The sequence below is a fragment of the Chiroxiphia lanceolata genome, chromosome 2, assembly GCF_009829145.1.
Source record: "Chiroxiphia lanceolata isolate bChiLan1 chromosome 2, bChiLan1.pri, whole genome shotgun sequence".
Taxonomy (NCBI): Eukaryota; Metazoa; Chordata; class Aves; order Passeriformes; family Pipridae; genus Chiroxiphia; species Chiroxiphia lanceolata.
The window spans coordinates 97,084,566-97,111,007 of NC_045638.1; the positions used below are offsets into that span (position 1 = coordinate 97,084,566).

Genomic DNA, 26,442 nt, shown 5'->3' on the forward strand with positions numbered 1-26,442 from the left:
ATCCCAATTGACTGGAGATTGGCCAGTGTGATACCCATCTAGAGGAAGGGCTGGAAGGAGAATCCAAGAAACTATAGGTCTGTCAGTCTGACCTCAGTGCAGGGGAAGGTTATGGATGGAACCAAATCATCTTAAGTACCATCACGTGGCACGTGCAGGACAATTGGGGTATCAGGCCCAACCAGCATGGGTTTAGGACAGGCAAGTCTTGTTCGACCAACCTGATTGCTTTCTATGACAGGGTGACCCGCCTAGTGGATGAGGGAAGGGCTATGGATGTTGTTTGCCTGGACTTTAGTAAATTTAGCCTTTTACACCGTTTCCTACAGCATTTTCCTGGAGAGACTGTCCTGACCTGGACAGGTGCACTGTTCATTGGATAAAGAACTGTCTGGATTGCCTGTCCCAGAGAGTGGTGGGGAATGGAGTTACATCCAGCTGGTGGTCAGTCACTAGTGGGATTCCCCAGGGCTCAGTATTGGGTCCAGCCCTGTTTATCTTCATCAACAATCAAGTGTGCCCTTGGTCAGTTTGCAGACAACACCGAGTAGGGCAAGGAATGTTGATCTGCTGGAAGGTAAGAAGGCAAGAAGGCTCTACAGAGGGAGCTGGACAGGCTGGATCAGTGGGCTGAGGCCAATTGTATGAGGTTCAACAAGCCCAAGTGCCAGGTCCTGCACTTGGGTCACAACAACCCCATGCAGTGCTATAGGCTGGGGGTGGCTGTAAAACTGCCTGGCATGAAAGGACGTGGGGGTGCTGGTTGACAGCAGCTGAATATGAGCCAGCAGTGTGCCCAAGTGGCCAAGAATGCCAACAGCTTCCAGGCTTGTGTCAGCAATAGCACGACCAGCAGGACCAGGGAAGCGATTCTCTCCCTGTACACGGCATTGGTGAGGCTACACCTCAAATACTGTATTCAGTTTTGGGCCCCTCAATACAATAAAAACTTTGAGGTGCTGGAGGGTCTCCAGAGAAGGTCAATGGAGCTGGTGAAGGGTCTGGAGCATAAGTCTTACAAGGAGTGGCTGAGGGAGCTGGGGGTGTTTAGCCTGGAGAAAAGGAGGCTCAGGAGAGAATTTATCACTCTCTACAATAGCCTGAAAGGAGGTTATGGCAAGATGGGGGTCAGCCTCTCCTCCCAAGTAACAAGCAGTAGGACAAGAAATGGCCTCAAGTTGCACCAAGGGAGGTTTAGATTGGATATTAGGAAAAATTTCTCCACTGAAAGGGATGTCAAGCCCTGGAACAGGCTGCCCAGGGAAGTGATGGAAATACCATCCCTGGATGTATTTAAAAAACGTGTATATGACACTTGGGGACATGATTTAGTGGTGGAATTGGCAGTGCTGGGTTAATGATTGAACTCAATGATTTCAAAGTCTTTTCCAATTTAAATAATTCTATGATTTTTTTTTTTCTGCATGGAATTTTTCTTCAGGTAGCACAGCTTCCAGGTCCTGGTAGACTTGTTTCTGATTGTGTACAGGAAAGGTACAAAGAGAAAAATAGTGGAAACCCTATTATCTTATTCTAGAGAATTTTCTTCACAATGTAGAGATACTTTGTTCCCAGAAATTCTTTTCCATAGCCTAATAGATCATTCTGATACAGAGAAATAAGATGTATGTGGAACCTTTCTGTTTACTTCAGGCCTTTTCCCTTTGCAGATTAGACATCACTCTCATCTCCAGAACTGCACTTAAGCCATTCATCCAGTAGCAGATGAATTATTTGTTTTACATATGATTTTCTGTTGCTTTTGTAATTTTTTTTTGCGATCCACTATCCACACAAATGTTTTCTAGCCTGGACTCTTTGTGTAACATCTAATGTAAAGTGCAACATACACATCAACAAAATATTGTGACATTTTTACTGTGTAACTTTGGAGAGAATGCCTACTTTAAGAGCTTGTTGGGACATACAGTAATTTCTGTGAACTATATCTTTTCTTAAAGAAAATGAAATAAGTAACTGCACTGGTTTTAAGTTAGTCTTAATATTACTTATGGATGTTTAGAAATACATAATTTCAGCAGTAAAATGCGGTGCCTAGCCTGTCAATCAGTCCTTTTGTATCATTTTACTGGACAAAGTACTTGGCAGAGTTAGGAGAACAGTTTAGGTACATGGATGTCTTCCTGAGATTTAAAAGTGAAGCACTGTAAGGTGGCTGTCTTTTTGACAATGGACTTTAGGACTGTTTTGAATTCCAGCAAAAGACCTAAGGAAATTACTAAAATGAGGTCAAAGTGCATTTGGCAGGTGATGGAAGAAATCCTTTTGTATGTCAGTTCTTCCAGTTTGGGCGGACTGTCACAGGACCATGTCATAATATGTCATCTGTTATTCGAGTAAGATAAATTCTCAGCAGCTTTTTTTAGCCCGTACTCTCTTATAGATCTCAGAGGGAATTTTGCCCAAGAAAGAAGCAAGTAGTGCTTCAAGTTTTAATGCCGAATTTTTATGTTCCTGGTCTTGACCGTGTATGTGACCAGATTTCTGGCTGAAAGGCAGGACAAAACAAAGATGTTGCTAAATGAAAAGCAGATGAAGGAATTTCTAGTTTAAAAATCCAAATTAAGGTATCAGCTGGAGATTTGCAGCCCGTTTAGACTATTTCTAATTTGTACAAGCCCATGTGGACCTATTTCTTTCTCATCTAATGGCACACCCAGAACTTTCATTGGCTTCAGTGCAATTATTGTTACAGCTCCAGGAACTTTCCCAATAAGCCTACATCAAAACCCATTTATCTAAGTGGGAATGCTTCCAGTAACACCTGTATGCCCCAGTCTGGGCTGCATATGCAGGTACCTCTGAGCTGAGTACTAATGAAAACAGTCTGTGTTCTTGTTTAAAAAGGATATAATATACAACAGATGTTCTGATCAGTAGTACTTTTTTGATGTAAAAAGTAGTAACAACATGACAAGCTACCAATAAGAATTATAAAAATTACATGATGTGTACTGCAATTTGCAATATATAATGGCTCAGAAAGATTTGTTTCTTCTGGAATTTGAGAATGTCACTGGTTTTGGGATATCTCAGTTCTACTGGGAACTGCATTTGTAAATATTGCAATATTTACCTTACATATGCATTTTATGTTATATATTTGTTATATTTTCAGAGCAGTAATATAAACTCTGGTATTAGTATTTTGAATTTTGGTAGGTTTGTTTACCTGAAAAAAATCTGATGGAACTTATAAACTCTTGTGAATACTTATAACTGCTTACTATTGAAGTGTGTGACTAGTCCTGTAGGACTAAAAATTCAGGGGAATAGCTAACCAGCTGTAAGCTAAGAATATGTGAGTGCATGTTTTCATAATCAGTGTTTTAAATTTTTAAAGAAACTGCACAGGAATCTTATCATCTACTTCAAAAAAACAGGGCCTCCTTTTGGAATAAGAAACAAGTGCATTACTAACCTAAAATAGAGAGGGAGAAGTTAGACTGTTGAAACTGCAAAATGGACTGAAATGAGCAAATTGTATTTACCCAGTTTGGAATCTGGCAAGTGCACTTAAAATACTCTTATTTTTCTTTCTTTCTTATTCACAGAGTTGCAGGATTTCAGCTAGGTCTAAAGTCAAAATAAATATGATGCCTCACTCGAGAAGAACTTACCTCCTTTATTTAAAATTCATATAAAGCATTCAGTGGGGTTGAGTGGTATTTTATTTGGTTAAATTAGGGTTTGAGGTTTGTAAAGTTTAAACTTGGTCCCCTTTTGAGAATGATTTAAGACAGGAATGCTATAATCATCCAGTTATATGAGGCTGGAGCAGGTGCTGGGTATGGAAAGATATTTTTTTCTCCTTCCATCTCTTCTCTGAAGAACTATTTAATTCTTCTTGCAGGAATCTGTTAAAAGCTTTTCCTAAGGTTTCCCTGTAGGCAGACAATTCACTGCAGAACCCCACAGGCAGTGCCTTCGGATGTACTGGGAGTACCTTGTGCACAGGCTCGTCCTTCTTTTCCAGGTGGAATGAGAAAAACAGGAAGGTATGCTTAGGGATCCTCTCTGTACCTTTCTTTTGAATGCAGCAGAGATTGGACAAACTGAAAAGTAGCTTCATGATCCATTTCTTCTAATGGGAAGAGCATTACTCTCTGTTGTACTTAAAACAATGAAGGGAATTGGATTACTTTCCCTTCTGTGTGAACATTTATTAGTGTCCATTATTCCAGTTTCTTTTTTTTGAATATCCAAACAAATGATAAAAGAAAGTGAAACCACCTTGCAAATGTTTAACTTGTTATAGTTTCTGCTTCTGAATCAAGGCAACTTGAGTTTATCAGGCTAGATGTCCTGTTGTTCAGCAAATAAATTGTGCTGCATTCCTTACTACTTTGTTTGTCTTTGTGACAGGGATCCCCAGATGTCTGAACTTTGACTTTTTTTTTAAACTTAGGGTCATGTTCTCTTCTTAGTGCAGATTTCTTCACAATACTTCTGCTAATATTAATGGGATTCATACATAAATCCTTTTTGTAGATACAGAGGAAGGGACCCCAAATGTTTTGGTCTTCTCATCTGTGTACTGAGGCTGTCATCAGATGAGAAGGAAAAAAAGAGTACCAGTTTACAGCAGAGGAATTCCCCCAACACACAACTCCCCTGTGGGAAAAGAGGAGCATGTGCATACAGGAAAAGTCTGGCAAGTTTGGTGTGAGTTGGGATTTAAACTTCCTCCAAGCTCTGAAGTTCAGAAATCCAGCATTTGGGTCTAACTCACCACTGTTTTGTGAGCTGGCAGAGTCAAAGTTGCAGCTAAGGGTAAAAATCATTCCTGCTTAACTCTGGAAACCTGAAAGTCAGGATTTTAGATTTTTCTCTAGAACAAGTTAAGATAAATGAGCCCTTCCAGAGTGTGAATTATTCCCCTCTTTTGATAATCCTGTTATGATAGGACAGATTCCTCTTTATAGGTGCCTGTCTCTATCCACTGGTTAGCAAGGGTACCTGGCTAAATGCAGACTTTACAGATGGCTAAATAAGTGAGTTGAACACTATCCAATATTGCCACGCTTGGATGTGTTCAAAAAAATGATAGCCGGTCTTCTTCATTTCTAATCTGAGCTTTCCAGTTGGGTTTTCCCTGAGCTGATATTGATTGATTGAAATGGACCTTTAACTCAGACAGTGATCAGGCTTATCACAGCATAAGTGTTAATGCAGGGAAATCTTCCCTATTTCCAGAGTGTTTAATTTTTTTTTGTTACCCTTTATTTCCAAATGACTTGGTATCTCAGCTAAATCACTGAAGGGAAGGAGAATATTCTGGGAAGGTATGACAGGAGATATGACAGGAGATGCTTTGGTTTTATACCTTTTCTTGTAGATGAATGCTCTTGACCTCCATTGGAGAGGGAGGACAGGGCTGAGTGGAGCATATGCCCCCATATATCTCCGTGTCATTCAGGGGACGTTATGCATGACATGAATGTAATTGTACACCTGTCAAGACTTTGAGTCTCTCAAGTACTTTGGGTAATTATTTTCATTCCTTTTCTAATAAATAGGTAAGTGGAAACACAAAATTCTCCTATGACATGGTAGCAGAACCCACAAACATATGAATCAAGAATCCAGAGCCTCTTGGTTCAGGTTCAGGTCATAGTACAGTTCCTCTTACCTACACACACATCATTCCTGCTTGAACTCTTTGATAGGGGCAACTTAACTGTCTCGCCACGAGATGGAAAAGAATAGTTCTCTCAAAGAAACCCTATATGGGTTCCTCTGAGCACTATATGGGACTAGACTGCTAGTGAGACTGTTAAGATATTGATGTGAGAGGAGGGCATATCATTGCTATTCTTCCTGCCCAGACAGCAGGAGCGCTGCTTCCATGCTTTCTAGTTGTTTGCAAGTCCCAAGTGTGCAGTGCTGCTACCATGCCAATGAATTGTTTGTTAGTCACTTTATATTGTATATGTAGATATATTATATATATATATAGTTTATGTATAAATACATGAAAGTATTCAGGTGTACCTACATGCACCCAAAGGAAGCTCTATATTTAGCAGTTTCAATTCAAATGACTTAGTAGTGAAGGCTTGAAGGTAATTGGAATACCCATAGCAGTCCTTCTGTCTTCCCTGTAAAAGGACCGTGCATGTTACATATATCCACTTTGCAAACTTGCTCTTTCCAGACACTTTTAAATAATAGGACCAGGACTGCATTTGTCTTAAAGAAGTGTGGGTGATCTCAGCAGTTATTTCTATGATAATGAAAGCATGTTTCAGATATAAGAAAGTTTTCTGCTAATCCTGGTTTCTAACAGTGTTGTCTCTGACAATGTTTTCCTTCTGTGGCCTTGAGTAGATCACAGCAGCCCTGTGCCACTGTTTTCCCATTTCAGCCATTGTGAGTCTTGACTAAGTAACATTTAGAAGCATTTTTGCAAATGAAAGCTAGTCGTAGAAGTACACGGATAGAAAAGCAAACATTATGATCCTAGACTGGTGTTTTCCAAAGGCATTCTGATGCACTTTCCCTGAAACTTCACTCTGTATCAGTGAACTGTAAAAAGTAGAGACAATATCTGTAGTATTACATTTAGTTTTTATTCATTAAAGAAAGGTTTGAAATACATTATTCTGTTTAGATCCAGCAAGGATCCCAAAGTTAAGTGATGTGTTATGGGCTGCTTCATGGTGCGAAAGCATAACAGGAGAAAATATTCTCTTTTCCTTTTCCACGTTTTGCATTGTGACCTGACATTTATGTATATTGCATAAAGCAAATTCTGAGTACTACAGCTTCGCTGACTTGGGACTGACAAACATTTTTTGTCCTTTTTACTTGCTTTTTGTCATTTTCTGAGAAGTTGTACTATGCAGCTCTTTCCAGAGAGCACAGAAAGGCTTGGTCATGGACTTTAGGTGAGGCTGCACTATAACTTTGGTTCATGTCCAGCTTTTCAGTACAAAAATAATGTGTACCTGAGTTCAACCAAAATGGTTGTGTCTGCCTGATCATATCCTCTACAGAGCCAAATAATCTAAAGTATGCACGGTTTGATAGACTAAGCATCCAACAAAAGCTCCCATAAAATGAGTCATATCTTGCTTCAAGAGTCACATTAGTTGAAATTAATCAGTCTTCCTCTTGCTGGCACTGGAAATTTAAGAAGAAAAGCAAAAGAATTGCTGCAACATAACAATGCCATCCATTGTAAGGCAGTGCCAGCCAGGGATACCAGGCAGCAACCAGCCAGGCCAAATCAGCATTTATTTATTAATTCCAGGAATGTCTCAAATATTTGAGGGCAGTATCCGGACAGAGCAGTGATAGCAGAGTGTTCTGGCATTACAGTTTGTCAAGGCGTTATGGTTCTCCTGTTGGGAAGTGTTCACATTGGGGCACTCATTTCGTTAGACTTGAAATAATTGTCCTTCACGCTGTTCTAGCACGAGTGGCAAAAAACCTTCATGGACAAAAAAAGGAAGCAGCACGTCTTCCAGCATCCCTTCTGGAGGCCAACTTCATTTTTCCTTTTTCTCTTTTTGAAACTTAGTTTTATATCAAGCAAGGGGTCAAAATTCAAACATGATAGTTCAGATGTGCTCACCTAAAAAGTATGTATTGTAATTACTATGTCCTTGGTCATTTTTAGGCATAAAAGGAATCCATCTTTATTTTTCCTTACTCCCTTGCTGTCCTAGTGCTGTCTTCTCTGCATTTGATTTACAGATTTATTAGATCTTTTGCAAGTACCTCCACTCAGTGCGGAGGTACCTATTCTTTCAAGTGTTGCTCTCCCTTCATTGTCTTTTCTTAACTGAAAGATATTTTCCCATGACAGGTCAAGCTCTCATTTCCTTGATCTCTCTCTTATCTATTTTTTTCCTTCTGTTTTCACAATTTGAAGAAGTTGTTGCCTTATGGATTGAATGCAGACATAACCCAGTGAAATTCTGCAGCTTACATTACTAAGGAAGTAAAACCATGCTACTTGGGTAGACTGTTTGAGCCATAAATCTATTGATTTATTCATTTCAATTCCATGGATAAGTGTTTCCTTCTGAACTCTTGAGTTGCATCCAGTCTTTTGCATGAGCAATAGTTTAGATTTCTTTGTACAAGCAAGATGCATACACATCAGTCGGTCCCAACCTTGCAACATAAATTCACACAGAAAAAAAGAAATTCAATCTAAAGAACAGTAAAATGCAAGGAAGAAAACCCAAGCCTGAAATAGTTTTCAATTCTATTTTATAGATTATCATTCTGCACTCGTAGTATTTGAGCATGTCACAGAAGTTCATTAACCAATGCAGCTAATATCTGACATGAATATATGGACTTGTTTGGCTTTTGCTTTTTCTCATCCAGCAATAGAATACAGTACCCAACTTACATTCTGCATTTCCATCACCATGCCTTTTCCAATTCTGTTACTGCTCCATCCTGCTTAACTCATTTCTCTCAGTTGCTTTCCCTAATTTGCAACTATAGGTCTAGTAGTGTTTCCTAGAGACATGGCTCTCAATTCTTTAAAGCAACCCTACTGCTCACATATAACCAATATTGTTCTTGTCCACTTCTCATTTATTCAGACCTGGTGTTAGGCCAGACCTGCTGTTCTTTCAGAAGCAAACGAGTGATGCTCAGTGTAGCCCACCTGGCTGCTGAAAATTTACCTCCTTAATTTTTCTCCACCAAAGACTGATGGAACTCATGGAGTTCCTGGTTTTACATCCTGCTCCAAACATTAGTTAAGGATCACTTTTTCCCACTTAACACTAGCCTAGTCTTCTTTGCTGAACTTCTCCCTTTCAACCATAAAGTGCAAAACAAGGTTAAGATTAACTGCTTACCCAACAGCAGTCTGCATTGCCAAGCAACATACCCAAGATAAACACAGTTTCTTTCAAGTTCACAAACTAACTTGAGATCGTAGCAATGAAGGTATACTGGGATCAGAGAAGGCAGGTAAATGCAGGGTGGCTGTAGAGCTACCCAAAAATGGTGATTACAGTCTGACGTGGAAAATAGTCCCAGGGAAAATAGTTAAAAATGAGAGCAACTATAGCTTAATATTTTGAGAGTGATGAGGAAACAATTCTTCATTAGTAGACTGTAGCCTCAATAAAATGTAGAGATTCTTTCTGAATTTATGCTTAGGTCTCGACAGGCTGTCTTCTTCCCTGTTTTTTAATGTATTAACCATATCGTTACATCTTCAATCAATAAAAGTATGTGTTTTATATATATATATGTATACTCATGCACATATATATCACTCCAGTAAATAGCTGTGGAAAGGAGGAAAAACAGTTATGAAAGTAAACATTCTGAACAAAAAACAAGCTTAGTGTATAACTAAAGGAAACTTTGAAGAAACAGGCCTTCATGAAGGAATAACATTGTTGAAACCATATGTTTTCCATGTACCAGGAGACTGTTTTAATAGTTTACGAATATATTTAACCACAAAAAATCTAAAATTAGTCAGTCTTTTAAAGGGCTAAAGATTGACACGAGTCATTCCAGTTAATGAAGGATTTCTTTTCATCCACATCCAGTGAATAAACTTATGTGACTGAGCAGGAAAAGATGTTTGAGGGGGACTGGTGTGTCTGTGACTGCTGATTAGAGTTGTATGAAACTCCGCTAATTTGAAACTACTAATTTGTAATATTCATTTTCTTCAGATGTTGTGTCTACTGAGAAGTATGGTGGCCTAGACCACAAGTAACTCAAGTTCTTCCCTGCTCTGCTGCTGCTATGCTAAATGCTCTTGAACGAGCCATTCCTTCTCACTGTACTAGTTTTGCCCTCATAAAATAGGAAATCCCTTTGTAAACTACTCTGAGGACTGCTGATGAAAGGTGCTGGCTTGAGCTTAGCCAGTCTTTTCTCCTAAAGTCTGCTTGAGTTTAGTAGCCCAAAGCAAAACTCAGGTGAGTCTTCAGTGCCTTCAGGGTTGGTGCTGAAGTTGAACAAAACCTTGTATACAGCATGTTTTCACTTTAACAGCTCCAGGGTTAGTCTGAGCTGGGCCCCCCATCGTTAACAGGGCTTGCAAACCTCAGGAAATCCTTCATCATCTGATCTTTATTATGAATTGGCAATGAAATCAACATCTTCTGTTGAGCAGCAAAGGTTTTATGAGTCTGTGCAACACGGTCTCCACAAAAGCTTAGCTCTCTTTCGGCAGTGCTCAAATGCCAGCTCTGCTCTGTTGCACACCCTGTTCATTCTCCTCCTCTTCATCCTTAGATGAACTTCATCCCAGATGGCTTCATCCTTAATTGATTCTGTACTATGTATGGCCATAAGTGAGGCATGTGTAATGATGTCACCCTGTTCTGTGATGTCACAGGCCTCTGCTGAACATGACCTGGGTTCCTGCCTCCATGATACGGTGTTCTCAAATGCAACATAGGTTTGCCCTTTCAATCCAACTGGGCATCTTCCTCATCATGACAACTCTTTTCGTTATGGTTTGAGCTACTTACAGAGAAAACTAAGTCACAGAGCTACCTGTCAGTGTCAGTCAATGAATAGTGCTTGAGCAAGCTTTCCTGCTAGTTCCATAGTGGTTCTGTGCTTGCTTCACAGGTTTTCATCACAATGGCTCTTCTACTGGGCTTCTAGTCTGTAAGGAACTCATCTTTATTCTATGCAGTCCTTGGTAGGAGCAAGCTTAAGAAAAAAGATGTACATAGAAGAAGGGAGGAAAGTGGGTTTGGTCCTCTGTAGATAGGTCTGGAGCTTTATCAGAAATCTGGACAGGATTTCCTTTTTTCTCCCTCATGATGACAATACAGTAATGCAAAGAAACTTGCAAGAAAAAGAAGTTTACTAGATTTTCTGCGTTACTAGAAATCCCATCCAGATCTTTTATGTTAAAAAATGGTCAAAATGTGCATAAGAAAAGGAGCTATATTAGCTCCTTTAATAAAGTATTCCTTTCACTCTCTGTCAAAAATGGTCACATGGTAAACATTGAACAAAAAAATTTGAAATGTTAAAGGAATAAAACTCTTCAGGGAATAAATTATTTTTACAACTGGCCAATATAAAATAATACAGTACAAGTCTCTTAAAGTAGTAATTGATAAAGGAATAAAACTGCTAAAAGAGTATATTTTTCATTCGCTGGAGCTAACTGTATAATAGCACTCAGCAGTATTTAATCTCTAGGGGCTACAGAACAGGCACAAAAATGAACGTAACTTAAAATCGACGAGTGATCTTTCATGAGATCTGTGATACCTGCTGCCTGCTGGCAACAGCCATGTTATGCAGCAAGCCTACTTGCTCAGCCCTACAGTTCTTGACCATTCTGAGCCTTTTTTTATCTGGATGTTAAGTAGATAATTCCCAAAGCTTCCCTATTAAGTGGAAAAGAATGACACTTCCAGCCTGACACCTGGGAAAACTGAGACACAGGGAGGATAAAGTCTTTGCCTGGGGTCAGACCAGTGTGTTCTACCATGTAATGTGGCTATAATGGGCCTCAGTCCTTCTACAGAATGCTGGATGAAAACATGCTAGGAAAAAAAATGTAAATTTTGGGTTCACCAGATACTGTGAAACAGGATTACAACTGTGTTGGACCCAGGTCCTTCAGCTTCATACAGTGCATACATGAATCTCAGTATGGAAACCAAGTATCAGTTTTATATTAGTGTCTGTTTAATTAAAGAACTCTCACATTATATTTTAGAGCTATGTGAGTGCACTTCAAAGGCTCACCTCACATGAGGGCAAAAACAGAGCACCCCGAGAGTGAGAAAATTCTTCCGCTATGTGGCTATAATGTGATTCTTGTTTGACTTCGAAACAGATCTGTCCCAGAACTTTCTTAAACTTTCTTTGAGGAAGAGAAGGTAAATTTTTCATTAGGTAGATACACGCAGAGAGATTCTTGGTTGAGAAAAATAGAAAGAGAGTGGAGACTTGGAAGAATGCATACAGATGGCATTGCATTTATCCTTCTTATGTCTTGGTGGGTCTTTGAGAGGCCAAGTGATTTCTAGCTTGTGCAGGCTTCACCCAGTGGTGTTCTCTCCCCAGTGTCTCTTCCTTGTTTTTCCATTCACTGCTCAGACTGTCTGTCCCTGCAGAACTAGTTTATTCTTCCTGAGATCAGTCACACTGAAGCAACTGCATGGAATTAGGCATTTTAACTGTGTCTGTCAAATGGTTTTTGGTTTGCTGGTGTTTCTCTCATTGCCTGTAAACTCATGCTTCATTAATTTAATCAGAAGTAAAACCAGGGGCTTTTATATGAATAGTCTTAAATTTGGAGTGTATTTTAAAATGTAATCCTTCTTTATATTAAAATTACAAGGGCAAAACTAGTACAGTGAATGAAACTACCTTCTTTTCATAGAATTTCCTTATAAAGCTGTTGACCCAATTGTATTAAATTTTAACAACATTTGAAATGTAGAAATGTATCTACATTTTACAGCATTTCTGGTGTTAATGGCCCCTAAAAAGGAAATAACTGACTTCTTATTTTCTTGCACTGTTTACCTTGTTTAGTTCTAGAGGAGAATATGCAAGAAATTTTGATGAGTGGGTAAATATAGTAAAAGATAAGTGTGCCTTTGTAAAGTTCTACCCCGTGCATACCCTGCACCCTTACATCATGTACTCACCTGGTCTGGTCTGTTCATTGTAAACAGACTGCATCAATTCAGAAATAGTAGCATGCTCTTACCAATAAAACAGAATTTTTTTCCTTTTATAATCCACAGTATCAGTTATAAATTTCTCTCACTAATTATTTTAGGATAGAAACTGTTATACTTTGAGATCTGGTGGGATGAAATTTAAAAAAAAAAAGGCAACTAGAAAAAAGATTCAGTCTTTTTCTTAATGGAGTTTTAAGCATATAGAAAAAAGTGAGCAAAGAGAGAACAAGAATACATTGCAGTATTCCTAACATACCAAATAATATATTTTGTTTCTGCCTCACTTCAAAATGACCCAAATCAATGTTGTTTAAACTTGGCTTATTTTGTAGATACCCTTGAGAGTCTGCTAATAAATCAAATGCCAAACAAGTTAGTTCAGTAGTTTCAAAGTGATATACACATAACACATGTAGACAGAATATCACTTGTGCCTGAACCTCACTATTTTTCTTAGTTGAGATCTGTCTCCATTCTCATGGAAACCAACCACTGATTGACAGTAATGCTGTGAACTTCCACTTATTAGCTAATGATGACTTTTCATGAAAATAGGAGCTGAGTGTAGCATTATGGAATATTCATGGAACAAAATTCCAGAGAGAGAGGTCTCAGGGTCAGGAGGAGGGAGGGAATGAGAGACAGATGCCAGATTGCCTGTAGAGAGTCCAAGCATGTGTTTTTGTTTGTAGCAATGATGCACATGCCTTTTGTGGGTGCAATTATTGCTTCTGCCTTTGAAAGTTTTACCATAAATCTGTTTCTCAATCTCCCTTCGTTTTTGACCCAAATTAACCTCTTCTCCATACAGTTCTGTTACTTAACCTCAGTTTCTCCTGGGAATATCTGTGCACCACTACGCTGTAGGTGTTTTCTCCTGAATTTTAGAGATCACTCTCAAATATGTTTCTGATCAGATTTAATTTGTTAGTATTTCTGTCTTTTCATGATCTTCATGCATTGGATTTTATACTTCACTGAGTCATTGCAATGAACAACACCACATGAGTAAAAAAAAAATTGCCCTTTATTTTTGGTCTCTGCCTACCATCCAGCTTCAGGAAAAGGCATGCGATCTGTAAGCAGATGAAAACTGAGACCTAAAGTATTTGAATATCCATTTAACATATCATGACACTTTCCTTTTAATCTATCAAATGCCTAAAAATCTGAGATCTCTTCTAGCAATAGCTTGTCTTATTTGAGTGACACTTCAGGTCTAATGAAGCTGACTGCAGGTGACTCACAGCTAACTATGCAACAGATGTGGGGTGAAAGCTTTTAGCAGCCATGCACCTCCAAGTGGGAATTCCCAGCCTGTAGTATCTGTGACATTGATACTGCGCTATTTTCCCCTGTCAGACTCAGCCTTTATTGTGGACCTGACAGGTTCAAAGTCACATAAGCTACATCTTGTCGTAGAATGTTTCAGAGAAGAGGCATTTAATAGTGTATTAGCATTTGTTAGTTTTATTTAGGAAATGGACAAAAAATGCATCTCAGTGTTGTACTCTTGAGGAGGTTTGAACCTTCTGTGAATTTTCTAACCTGGTATGCCAGCAAGTGTGCTTGAGCTTACTAGGTGAAGAGATAGCAGTTAAATTCAGCTGCCAGTCATGCGATATCTGACTGAATAGAATATGCACTGGTTTTAAATGTTGTCTAAGTAGTCATGAATAGCTAAGTATCAGAATACAGATTCATATCATACTAGGTACACAGTTAGGAACCTTCCATCCCCTTGTCTTCTGGAAAGAGAAGCTCTTTGATAGCTTAGGAGATTGTTTTGGGGAGATATACCATGTTGCCTGCGAGATTCCCCAAATGCTTGAGGTGCTTCGCCTGTGGTACATCCGGGACTGATGCTGGGAAAGTAAGAGCCGTGGAATATCTCACTAATATGAGCCTTGTAATGCTGGGCAAGTCAAGGAGAGTCAGATGGGTTAGCAGAGCTTCGTGGTTTCTGGTGTGCTGCCCACAGTGGTTTGAAGTAACTGCAGTTTTCATCAGTTCTGTCACAGCTGAGTGGTAGACTTCATCCCACGTGGGATGCAACCACCTAAACAGGGTCAGTCACTTGGGATAGCTGTTGAATATGGATTCCCACTGTCCTAAAGGGACTGTGAGCTTAGTGGGTTCCAGCCTAGAGCTCTCTGCAACCATATTTATCAAGAAACCTATTCTTTTGAGCCAGAGGTGTATATCTGGGCCCTCAAAATAGAAGTAATTTAAATGCATATATATGTATTTTTATTTTATTTTATATAGGGCAGAGTTGCCTGAAGCCTGTTTATTAGTTAATAACCCCCTCCAGGTTACCATCTCTAATCTTGTAATGAAATTGAGTTAATAAATCCAAGATATTATTAAATAAAGTAAGTATTTAATATTGCTTGTCCTCTTTGAATCCAAGTTGCAATACAACAGAATTTCATTTTATAAATAACACCTTTCGTGCTAGCACCACAGGGCATGATTCAAAAGAATCTAAATAGAACATGAATGCTGTAATCAAATGCAGACCCCAGGAAGGCAGATTAAAAAGGCATGTTGCTGGTTAGCACAGCAGACAGGGTAAGTATAGCAGGTCACAGCAGAAAAGCTAGTTACAAAAACAAGAGCACAATCAAATGAAAATTGTTTGCTTGCCCACTCCAAACCATGACTGACTGCTTCTGTGTCCGTGACCTATTTTTTTTAAATGAAGGAAGATTTTGAGCAGTTTTTACATTTGAATTGCTTTGTACTAAACAAGAAAACAACGAAAATCTCAACTCTGTGTTTGCATCTGGAGGACACCAGGAGCATCTGTATTTATAGGTGGAGACACTACATCTGGGGAAGACTTTTCCACTAGGTTTAATTCATCGCTTTTTGTTTATCTCATCTGTTTGCACCCACTGCCAAAGGCTGTGCATCTCCTCCCATAGAGAGGAACACAGAGCAGAGGGAAAGGCTGCAGGGAACTGCAATGAAGCTTGCCTTGCAGAGAAGGGGAATACTTGCATCCTGCAAGTGTTCAGTGGTGAGGCAGAACTGGCAGGAGCAAAGGAAACTAGTCTCTGAATCCTGTGAAGCCTGGGATCCAGAGGGAGCCCTGTCATGGTATGACTCCCGTTTCAGTGCTGCCTGGCCACCGGCACGTGCCTGGCTCCCCTGTCCACACCGTCTCGCAGTCTTTCCTCCTTGAGGGTGTCACAAAGGTGGAGCAGAGGTTAATGGAGCAAAAAGCAGAATTAACCTCCATGTGCTTATCTGCAGCTGCTCCCAAGGTCTGGTCACAGCATGGCCTGTCTCTAAGTGCAGAGGTTTAGTTGCATGGACAGATGCACAGAGGGGAGGAGAGAAAAGTCAGGGTCTCCAAGCACTCTCTTGCATCTGCTGGGGTTCTTCTCTCTGTCTTTGCTGAGATGGGGAAAGCGTCAGCCTTTTTGAAGCTTGTCCTCTCTAGACTGGTATATGGCAGGCAGAGAAACCCTTAGGTCATACTGTTGTTTTTGAAATGCTTCTGTTTAGCTCTGTATTTTGTGTGTGTGCACATATGCAGAATTGAAAGCATTGAGTCTTCTAGTTCAAGGGCTAACAGCCAGGTCAGGGGGCAGAAATAAAACTCTGATGATTTTATTTATATGTATTTGTGTATGTAACACAGTTATGAATATTAAAAAATATTTTATGGAACAAGCTTGTGTTATAAGGTAGCACCTCCGAGACTCCCAGCTATTTGCATACAGGTCTCAAAAAGAAGGAACATTAGTACAGTTGCCTCACCAAGCTACTTAAAGAATGAAAATATTTCTGTAGGCAGTCTGTTAATTTACTTAAGCAGGTAGGATGAAACTAGCCTAATGCAAATAAGGAATCACAAAAACTAGTCTGTGAACGGTATTGTGGAAAAAAAAAAAAAGAAATAAACCTTCCAGAGTGGTCTGCTGTACTCAAGGTAAATGAAATATTTAGTGGTGGCAGCAGCAAAAAATGAAATATGAGATCTTGCATCCCAAGTTATTAGTGACCTGTTAAAAGACAGGCTGAAAAGTGCCTTTACCAAATTAAAACTTTGAAAAAGGGCACAAATGGGAAAGGTCAAAATAAAAAATCTGAGGAGAATGATTGTCCTCCTGACTCTTATTATTTTGCAGTTCTGAAGCTGCGGCCACTGTTAATGCTAGTGAAACAAGAATAGCACAGTTCAGTCTCCTGAAGTCTGCAATGGAAATAGTCTGAGCTGACAGGCAGACACATGAAATTTACTGAGATTTTAATCTGTTTGCTGCATCTGGTTTTTTATCTAGTCTAAATTTCAGAAATTTCATGTGTTTTTTTTTTTAAATAGAAGTTTTCATTTAGTTCTCTGTACCCTGTGTTTACAGTACAGCATCCCTAATGCTTAATGATACTAAATAATAAGAATGCCAGAGTACTTAATTTAATGTCTGCTATTGATCTCTGGACTGTTTAGAAAATGACTTATTAAACATAAGGCCATATACTGCCCCCACTTCCATCTATGTAAATTCCCTAAGGGCAGCTAAGGTATTGGGAACCTGAGGTCAGTTGATCAGCTTGCTAATTGTGTTTTCTGCTTAGAAATGTTAAAGGTTTTCCTCATCACAGACAGGAATTTCTATTTCAAATTCTGTTCCATTATCATTTGTGCACCACTCTCCTCTCTGAGCACCTGGCTCTCTGGACACCTCTCACTAATAAGGTTTCACTTGCAAGAGCTCACATTTGTCTCAGTTTTCTTAAATATTTCTGGCAATGCTGGTAAACATAAACGTAGCGAGAAAGGTGAATGCTGAGCTGATTTGTAAATGAGCAAAGCCTTTCTCGGTGAGGTCAGATCAGCCAACAGCTTCTCTGTCACGCAGTGTCCTTCCAGGTTAAGGACCTCTTTGGTACCAGCATGTATGAGCTAGATGGTCAGATTTACAATTTGCCAATTAATCTGGTAAGATTAATGAGACTCATGTCCTTCACACAGCTCCCCTGGTGCTGTGTCAGTGATGTCACTTCTACTTCTCTGTCTTAAGAAATCTCTTGAAAATGCCTCCTTTTATTTTATTAAGATCACCTTGGTATTGTAGATCTCGAAATGCTTCAACAATAGCTTCTCCTAAAGATCTGAGCCTGAAGAAACTGTGATTTACTATAAATTTTGCATTAAAGGCTTTTATTTTCAAACATACTTCAATCTTAAGCTTGTCTCTGCCTTATCCACCTGCACTGTAGACTGATTGTTGCTAGCAAAAGTCTATGATAGCAATATTTCAGCAGCAACAATGCACAGATGTAAAACGAATTAGTTTAAAAAATATGTTTTCATTTGTGTCCTGTGAATATGGTAGTCCTCAGGAATTCAACAGGTTAGGCAAATTTTTTGAGAATTGGTAAACTGAATTTTGGGGTGGGCACTATGCACTTTTAGCATCACATCTCAATCTTAAAGGTGGAGTCCCCTAGAAATGAAGTGCAGGTTGTGCCAAGCTATTTTCAGTTATCTCATGATCTTTTAGTCTTTTACCCCACTTTTCCTCTGAAGTAGGTCCTCACCTCCTGTACTCTGGTTTCCTAGTCAGGACCCAAGACACAGCACCGCCAAGCACCTCAGTTCTCATCAACAATCTCTGATCTTTTACTTCTGTACAGTGAGACAGGTTTAATAAGCTCGCTAATAATGACTTGTAGCATACTGGCTTCTCATAGGCTCGGGCCATCTCGCATTGTAGGTCTCCAAATGGGCTTGATAAATTATTTGAATTACTCTTCCAATTGCCATCTGTAGTTCCTCATGAAGAGGCTGCTATTTGTTGTGCGCCGTGCCAAATCATGCAATAGGTTTTTGCAAAGCTAGGGACTGTACTGAAATCACCAAACTCATGTCACTTGTGAGCTGCAGTATGATAACGTGTTAGTTTTAAGCAGATTACACCTGCAGTCTTGTGAGGTGAGAATGAAGGCCTTGGAACTCTGGCCCGTAAATCTCAAAAATTATGGGGAGATACGAGAGAAGAGAATTTCATCTACCTCAAGTTTTTAAATAGCTATATAAAAATATGCTTATAAATATGAATCATAAAATGTGAATATTAGGCATAAATAAATATACACATATATACATACAGATCTACACAAACAGATGCATATACTGTGACCTTCTCCTCCTTCCCCTTGCTTTGAACTTCCTCCTTGAATGTGTCCTCATGGCGGAGCGATGATCATCAGACCTAAAGAAATTCAGCACTGTGTGAAAACTTGGAATACTGACATCTGTTGAATTTGGACAGTTTTGTTTGTCTACTGGGAAATCGCACGAACTTCCCAATATTTTTTTTTAAGTTCGCGCTGCCCTCCTCCTCCCCACCCCCTCGCTCAAGGGAGGGTGGCTTCAGGAGACATGGCTGCTGTCTTGCTTTCTGGTGTGGTGTAAAGTTTTCCGTCGAGAGACAATAATGTACATTCCTCTGGCAGGACGGGATGGATTTTTTTGTTTCTCTTGCTGTTGTTTATTTATAAGACATTTCCTCTTGCTTAGTGGAAGTTTGATCGTAAGAGGCTCCAGTGATTTTCCTTCCCACCTCTCCCCTCCCTAATTTCTCTGCCTCGGCACTCGCTCTGGAACAGAGCGAACTCAAAAAGCCCATCGGCGCAGGGCGCGCTTCGCAGCCAAGCCCTGCCACTCTCCAGAGACTGTGAGGTGATTCTCCTTCGTCACTGCTTGGACCAGGAACCACAGCCCTGGTGAGTGGTGAGCTCCCAGAATTTGATGTGTCAAGGCTTCTATTCTCGGGGCCGCCGCGGCGAAGCAGGAAATAAAGGTTTTTTTGTTGTGTTTTGCCTTTTTTTTTAGTATATAAAAGCAAAGATCAGCAACAATCGCAGGAGGAAAATATGAAGCTTGGAGCGCGGAGGCTGCCGAGCGGAGTGCGGGGAGCCCGGCGTCGCCCGGGCAGGGGGGCTGTGCCCACCCCGGCATCCCCACCGCCACCAGCGGGGGTCAGGCTGGGCAGCGCGGCCGGGCTGCGGCGGGGAGGGCGGGCAGGAGGGGCTGGGTGAGCCGGAGAAGGGCGGGGGGGGGTGGTGGTGGATGTTAATCCTTCGCTTGGAGTTTCTGTCTGGCAAGTTTTCATGCCTCTGTGTTCTGAGCATTTACATTATGCTCTGAATACCTGATTGCCCAGCCAAGCAGAAAAGAAACTCTACAGTGGATGCATAGTAAAAGAAAATGCTTCTGTGGAAGCCACCTCTGGGAATAGGAAGAACTAGTTGGTTTATAGGCTGCTGGTCCATTTGAGGGAGAGGGAAGGGTTGGATTTTTTTTTTTTTTAACTCTCTCGATTCCCTTATGTTCTCTGTCTGCTGTATGGGGAACTGGAAATCAGGAAAAAAAATGTACTTTGAAGAACTTTATATACAAAATCTTGGATGGTAAAGAATTGAGTGTCTCAGCCAACATCAAGGTACTTACACAGAGTTACTTTCAGCTGTTGGATAGGGAAGATGAGACTTAGAAATCTGCAGTGATTTGCTCACGGCCACATGGGAAAGCCAGCAAAAGAAAAAGGAGTAGGATGAACATCTCTAGTTCCAGGCCCAGACTGTATCCTTTTGTCCTCTCTTGCCCCATTGAATGTATCACTTCTGTTAATATATTTCTGCTGTAGTGATAAAGGCGGCCAGGGCAATGTGTGGGCTGTTCCATTCATCCCTCATCATCTTCCATATTATATGACTTGAAGCAATGAATCATTTCTTGACTAACATTTTCTACTCTTAACAAAGTAGGCATATAAGAAACACAGGGCAGCAGTCAAAATATTTGTATTTTGAGTTATTATCCTGTTCTCTGAAACATGTCCCTGGCAAAAAACCAAGATCTTTAATGGCACCAATATATCTCACATGGGATATTAACTAGGAAGCATTCTTCTCGCCTTTGTCTTGCTTTTGAGTAGGATTCATTCAGCACATGTATCAACAAGCATGTCTCTCTGACACTGAGGGAGATAGCCCCTCGTCAAATGCTGCTGGTCACCTGTGACATACAGAAAAGTCCGGTCACCTTTTCCCTGGTTTCATGCCCAGTATAAGTCCCAAGGATGGTACGTAAAGGCTGGCGCTGAGCAGTCTTTCATTGAAGTTGTCGGAGGCTTTGACACTGATTTCAGAACTGAGCTCAGTATCAAATCACGTCCAACCCATATTAAAGTACTTGCTATTTCTTATAACCAATAAGTAAAGTCATGTAAGATTTGGTGGTTTTACTGCTTGGCAATTTTTGCAAATATTTTTGTTGGTTTCAATCCATGTGGCTTGTCAGTCCCTCCCCCTGCTTCAATTTCAGCATGCAGTTTGACTGCCTGGAAGCCTGAAAACTTCAAGTGAAAGATAGACAAAACCTCTGAGTTTCATCTGGTTTTGCATTAGAACCATAAAGAACTGTGAACTTCTCTTTTTTCATATACAAACCCCTAAGTTGACCACAAACGTTTTTCAGCACTGAGCAGCAAGGGTTAGCTGTTTCTCTTCATTGCCTGGTGCTGCAGACCTCTCTCTGAACTTCAACTAAATCACCAGCTCTCAACAAAACCCGCAATTAAGTTGGCTGATCCCTTCAGTAAAGAGTCTTACATACACATAGAAATAACCTTTACATACATCAAAGCCTCAATCCAAATGGTCCCAGCTTTTGACTAAATTGATGTTAAGATCCCGACTTAGCTGTTGCATCACCTTTCTACAGTATACTCAAAGCAGCTGACAGATCAGAACATCCCAAACTTTCAGGCAGTTCACATCAGAGATAGAAACATAATGGATTTTTTTTCTTTTCTCTAAATGGGCTATACTGAACGCCCACACACACTTTGGGGTCTGATCTTTGAAGCTTATCTCTGATTTACTTTCTCCCTCCAGGCAGTGTAAGTCTGAAAGACATAAGTACTTCTGAAATGGAAAGTTCTCAAAGCACAGTGCTAAATGTCTGAAACTTCAGACTTCTGCCTGTATAACACTTGTTCTCTGGATATGCTGAAGTCAAGGGCTGTCACTCTGGCATCTTTCACCAAGAAGGCAAAACAATGTTTAATCTCTTTTTTAAGAGTCTCTGTGTTGCTCTAAACCTCTTGATGTTTAAATTATTTAATTAATTTATTTATTCTGTAATTTTCTCTGGTAGCAAAGGAACTTGTCTTTGCTGGTATTTATGTACAGCAATGAGGAAAAAATAGGCAGTTTTGCTTATTATGGTATAAGCTGCTTATTGACTGTAAGCCAAGGTTCTAATGGTTTGTCTATGGTCTAAAATCATTAGGGTGAAAATCTGCAATTTCAAATCATATTCTAACATGCCATTTAAACACTTTGGGATGGTAAGATGATAAATTGTCTCATTAGTACTAGCTTCTTTGTCTACTGTGTAATAGTTTATCATAGTTGCTTTAAAAAATTAAAATTAATACATATGGTCATTCTTTTATACATGCACTGTTTGCTTCTAGCAGTAGCCATTTTAGTTAGAGCATCCCTTCCAAGTAGTAATCTCAAGTGCTTTACGTGCAGTGCCAAATTAAAACCTCTCTTTTACCCATAGATAAAGTGGGAAGGTTGTCATCCTTTCTCTGACACCACCAAAGAGAAAATGGTATTCTTTCGCTCATGTTCAAACCACCAGTTTGAACATTTGAACTTTTGGGGAAGAGAATATATATTTATGGAGTAGAATGAAAACCACTGTTTTCTGCACAATTGTTTGATGTGATATGCTGCTTGTTCTATGACTGTTAACTGCATCAGACAAGAACAAAGCACAGAAAAAGATGTAATGATAAAGGTACACAGATTCATAGGTACTGGATGCTTCAGAAGTACAAGAACTTAAGCAATATCCAGAGACAATTTTTGCAGTAAAAGTGCATAAAACCAAAAAGGAATAAAAATGCCTTGTTTTGAGTACATTGCCTGTTTTAAGGTGTTCTCAATTTGTTTTCTTATTTTATAGTGTAAGCCTATCTTTTCTATCTATCTAAAAGTTGAACAACAGCTTTTTTTTTCCTGGGTCACAACACTGAAGCAGCACTAATTTTCCTTCCTGTAATTCAGAAAAGAAAGTGAAACTTGATTTTGAATTAAGTCATATGACGGGGAAAGTTAGGAAAGTAAAAGGGATTTGCAAGTTACTGAGATAAAGCAGCCACTAACTACAGATCTCTAGTTATCAACTGCAGTCATGTCCTCAGCTGAAGGATAAAGAAATAGGAAGGTTCATGAACGGTAAGATGAAGGGTTTTTCTTCCTGTCCTGGGCTGAGAAGGGGTTTGTAGGAGTAACATAATGACAGCGGAGAGAAATGGAATAGACTTTAGGAGACCTGAATCTGTATCCCAGGTCTATCACTGTGATCTTTACCTCTGTTTCTCAACCATCTGAAAAGTGGAATTTTTTTTTTTTCCTGCCCTCACAGGGCTACTAATGAGGTTTAGCCAGGCTCAGGCATGCTTAAAAAAAAGGGAAGCAAGCCTGTAAATACAGCATGTAGATCCCCCCATTGCTGCCTTGTTTGTTTTTTTTGTCTTTGCAAGCTTCGAGTTCCTGGAACGGGGGCAAGTTCCAGAGCTAGCATGGGTCTGTGCTGCTGGCAAAACAAAGCAGGTGCAAATTACGGTGGAAATGAAATAGTGGTGCTTTGAGGCAGTGGAGTGCCCAGTTCACCTCAGGGTATATGTCTGCGTTCACAAAACATGACTATCACACGTACCCTGATTCATTAGATGTGTTATCTGGCAAACAAGAAGCCTAATCATATTTTAGCAGGAACATTCTTATGATAAACTCTGCTTTAGTGAAACTCTGCGTATAGTGCAATTTCTCCCGGCCGGGTATATTACACGGTGAAGAAAAGCTACCCCGCTGCGTATCAGAAGGCTGTAATTTCATTTAGGGGTTCTATTGACATCATAAACTGCAAGAGCAGAGCTCAAGTGGCTATTTAAGTCATAGGAACTTCAGACTGAAATTACTGCCTGGCAGTAACTGGCTCTCCCCCCACGGGCCCCCATGTACGTACTTCATGTTTTCATCCCTCTGCCTATAAATAATAAATCTCTTCAGTGGCTTCGGAAGAGAGCAGTTCCAAAATACTGGCGTTATCTGCCACCCTCGCAGGCAGTGGCGCCTTCCCAACAGGCAGGGGAAGGAGAGGGAGCCCCAAGCCAAGGTGGGAGCATGCCCGGAGATAGCCGGTGCTCCAGGGCTGCTGCTCCCGCTCCAGCTCCGGAGGCGTCCGCCGGCTGTGAGCAGCGAAAGGTGAATACACCCGTGCCTGCTAGTAAGGCTGTTTGTTGCCATCATAGCTGACATACCTGACCTTTCCCACTCGTAAGCTGTAGATATCCACCCTGGCGCGTGTGAAGATAAATGCTCTGTGCCACCTGCGATCCACAAGGCTACAGCACATCCCCTATTTATACCGCGCCTCGCTGGAGTCGCTGCCTGCTGCCCTGGGGCTGCCCCGCTGCTGGGAGAGCAGGAAAGGGGATGGGTGAGGGGAGAGGGCTTGGCACTGCCCCAGGTCTGTGCCTGCGAGAGCAGAGCTGAACTTCCCCGCGGAGGAACCTGCCGTGCCTGAGGAAAAAAAAAAAATCCCCCTTTTTTTTATTTTAGCATTTAAATAATGCACAGGGCAGCGGTCATGTTGACAGAAGTTTGTATATTTCATCCATATGGACTTGTTTCAAGAAAAGAGTGAAGTCAGGGAGCATTTGCTTTTTATCAGGAAAGCGAGGTTAACCATTCATTAGATCTTGTCAAGAAACCTCTAATTTAAGCCAATCACAGGAAGAAACTCTCGGTAGGACAGTGAACAAGCATGATTAGTTTTCTGTGCCATAGATACTCGGCGTGGGCATTTTAGTTTGGCTGTCTTAAAACCAGTGCGTCTGAAGTTCATGTAAATGTTAATCTTTGTTTTTTCCCAGATAGTGGGAAAGAACTATTTTCTGTACTCAGTGTTTTCAAGACCTTGGGGTGCAAGATAGGTGTTAAATTACCAGTGGGAACAGAATTAATATTTATGTATTTTCTCTGAACTGATTTGTCCCTTATTATATTTTATTTAACAGAGTGATAGTTAACAATGTTAAATGATATAAAGAACTCATTTATATTATTAGTGTTTCCATTCTTTATAAAGGAAACTTTATTTTGCTTTCAGACCTAGGTTTTTCCTGGAAAATCAATGAAAGCATCGTCTCTACTTCTTAAATGCCACCATCTTGTGATTCCTGAGACCGTGGTACAGCTTAAGTGAAACAGCAGCTTTGAAATTAAATAAACAAGGTTTATATAGTTATTAGACATGGCAGTGTGCAGAGGCAAGACTTTTCTGGTCTGTAGGTAAGCTGTTCACGCTTGCATTTCATGTGACTTTGCCCAATGAACTACACTAGTGAGTCTGGATAGGCACTTATCCTAGAGAGTGTGCTTTCAGTGTTTTCCATAGGTCTGCGGGAGCAGCTTACACACACGCACACAGCATAAACGGGAGAAGTGAATTTTGAGCTCCATTTTGCTCACTCTGGGGCTGGGGATGCAGGTACCAGTAGCATCTGTGCTCTTTCTGCTGCTATCCTGAAAGGCTCCAGCCAGGTGTTTTTGTGCCAGTCCTTACCCAATTCCCTCTGCTTTAGGGTCTTCTGAACCTTGTTATGACTGAAGTTACTATGCTGCCTGTGTGCATGCTGCAAGTGAGAAAAAAAACCAACGAAGTGCACAAACTGTGGATAACAGCAGATCCCACAACACAGTGAAATCAAAATAGGATGTTGTATGCCAAGACTCAAAGTTCTCATGGACCTTAATCTCTCTATGGAATAACTGGAAGTGGTTACAGTTTCCTTCATTTAGTATAACTGAACGTATTGAGGGCTGAGTATCTTCAGTGAGATATTGACTGCCTGATGGCATGCATCCTAATTTCAGGATGTGATGTCCTGGCATGAAGATAGAGTAGCCGTTTGTCCTACAGAGTCTTGAGTGCCTGAAATCAAAAGCTATGTTACTGTATTGGTGTCTGTCCAACAAAGATGTGTGTTCTACTTGTACCATGTGGAAAAATGAATAAAATATCTAAAGTTAAAAAACAATTCATAAACACCATATGCACATACATACTGCATGCACAACTTCTCTTTGAAAATATTACAATGGGACACCCTTCCAGATTCTGGTTGTAAAAGACTGTAATGATTTCTTCTACAGGTTTTTAGTCAAAAAATACTGAAACAGAGTCTGTTTTCTTTCAAATCAGCAAAAGTGCAGTAGAATAGAAACTGTTCTTTAAAATGAAATATCGATCTCTGTCTAACATACAGTTCTTCTAAAGCTGCCGACCTCTTAACTCGTAGGTGCCAAAAACTAATTCACACTTGGGGATACTGAGGCAGAAATTGGTGAGGTGACTAATCTAACACCATGCCCTCATGGAGTCTATCTGACTCTGAGTCCCCTGCCATAGCTGCTTTGATTAACTTGCCAGAAGAGCTGGTGTAGCCTGTGTGTGGATGTGGGAGCAGAGAACTCTGCAGGTCCCTGAGTCATGTTGTGGGTTGAAACTTGCTGCTTGGGAACCAAAGCCTCTCAGAAGGGGGCTGTTCCCAGCTATGGAGCACCGAACTCCTTGTGTACCCTCTAGGGAAGCCACCATTGTTTCTACTGAATGTCTGACTCAACAGAAAAAAAACACAAAGTGCTCTTCTAG

General features: G+C 40.3%; 1 protein-coding gene and 1 long non-coding RNA gene across 14 annotated transcripts in view; one reads left to right on the forward strand and one right to left on the reverse strand.

Annotated features, from left to right (window-relative positions):
* ZBTB20 (zinc finger and BTB domain containing 20) overlaps positions 1-26,442 on the forward strand; it is a 477,688-nt gene that overhangs the window by 274,354 nt on the left and 176,892 nt on the right. Inside the window, exon 1 of one of the 13 annotated variants that reach the window (XM_032678459.1) lies at positions 10,238-10,741. The exons of the other annotated variants lie outside the window; for them this stretch is intronic. The gene's annotated coding sequence lies outside the window, so the exon portion shown is untranslated. Of the gene's footprint in view, positions 1-10,237; positions 10,742-26,442 lie in introns of those variants that run through there. 13 annotated transcript variants of the gene reach the window in all.
* LOC116782188 lies at positions 3,799-10,320 on the reverse strand. Its single transcript, XR_004355163.1, has 4 exons — positions 10,225-10,320; positions 6,020-6,122; positions 4,754-4,825; positions 3,799-3,988 (listed from the first exon to the last, which is right to left on the reverse strand). It is a non-coding gene; the product is annotated as an uncharacterized LOC116782188 (long non-coding RNA).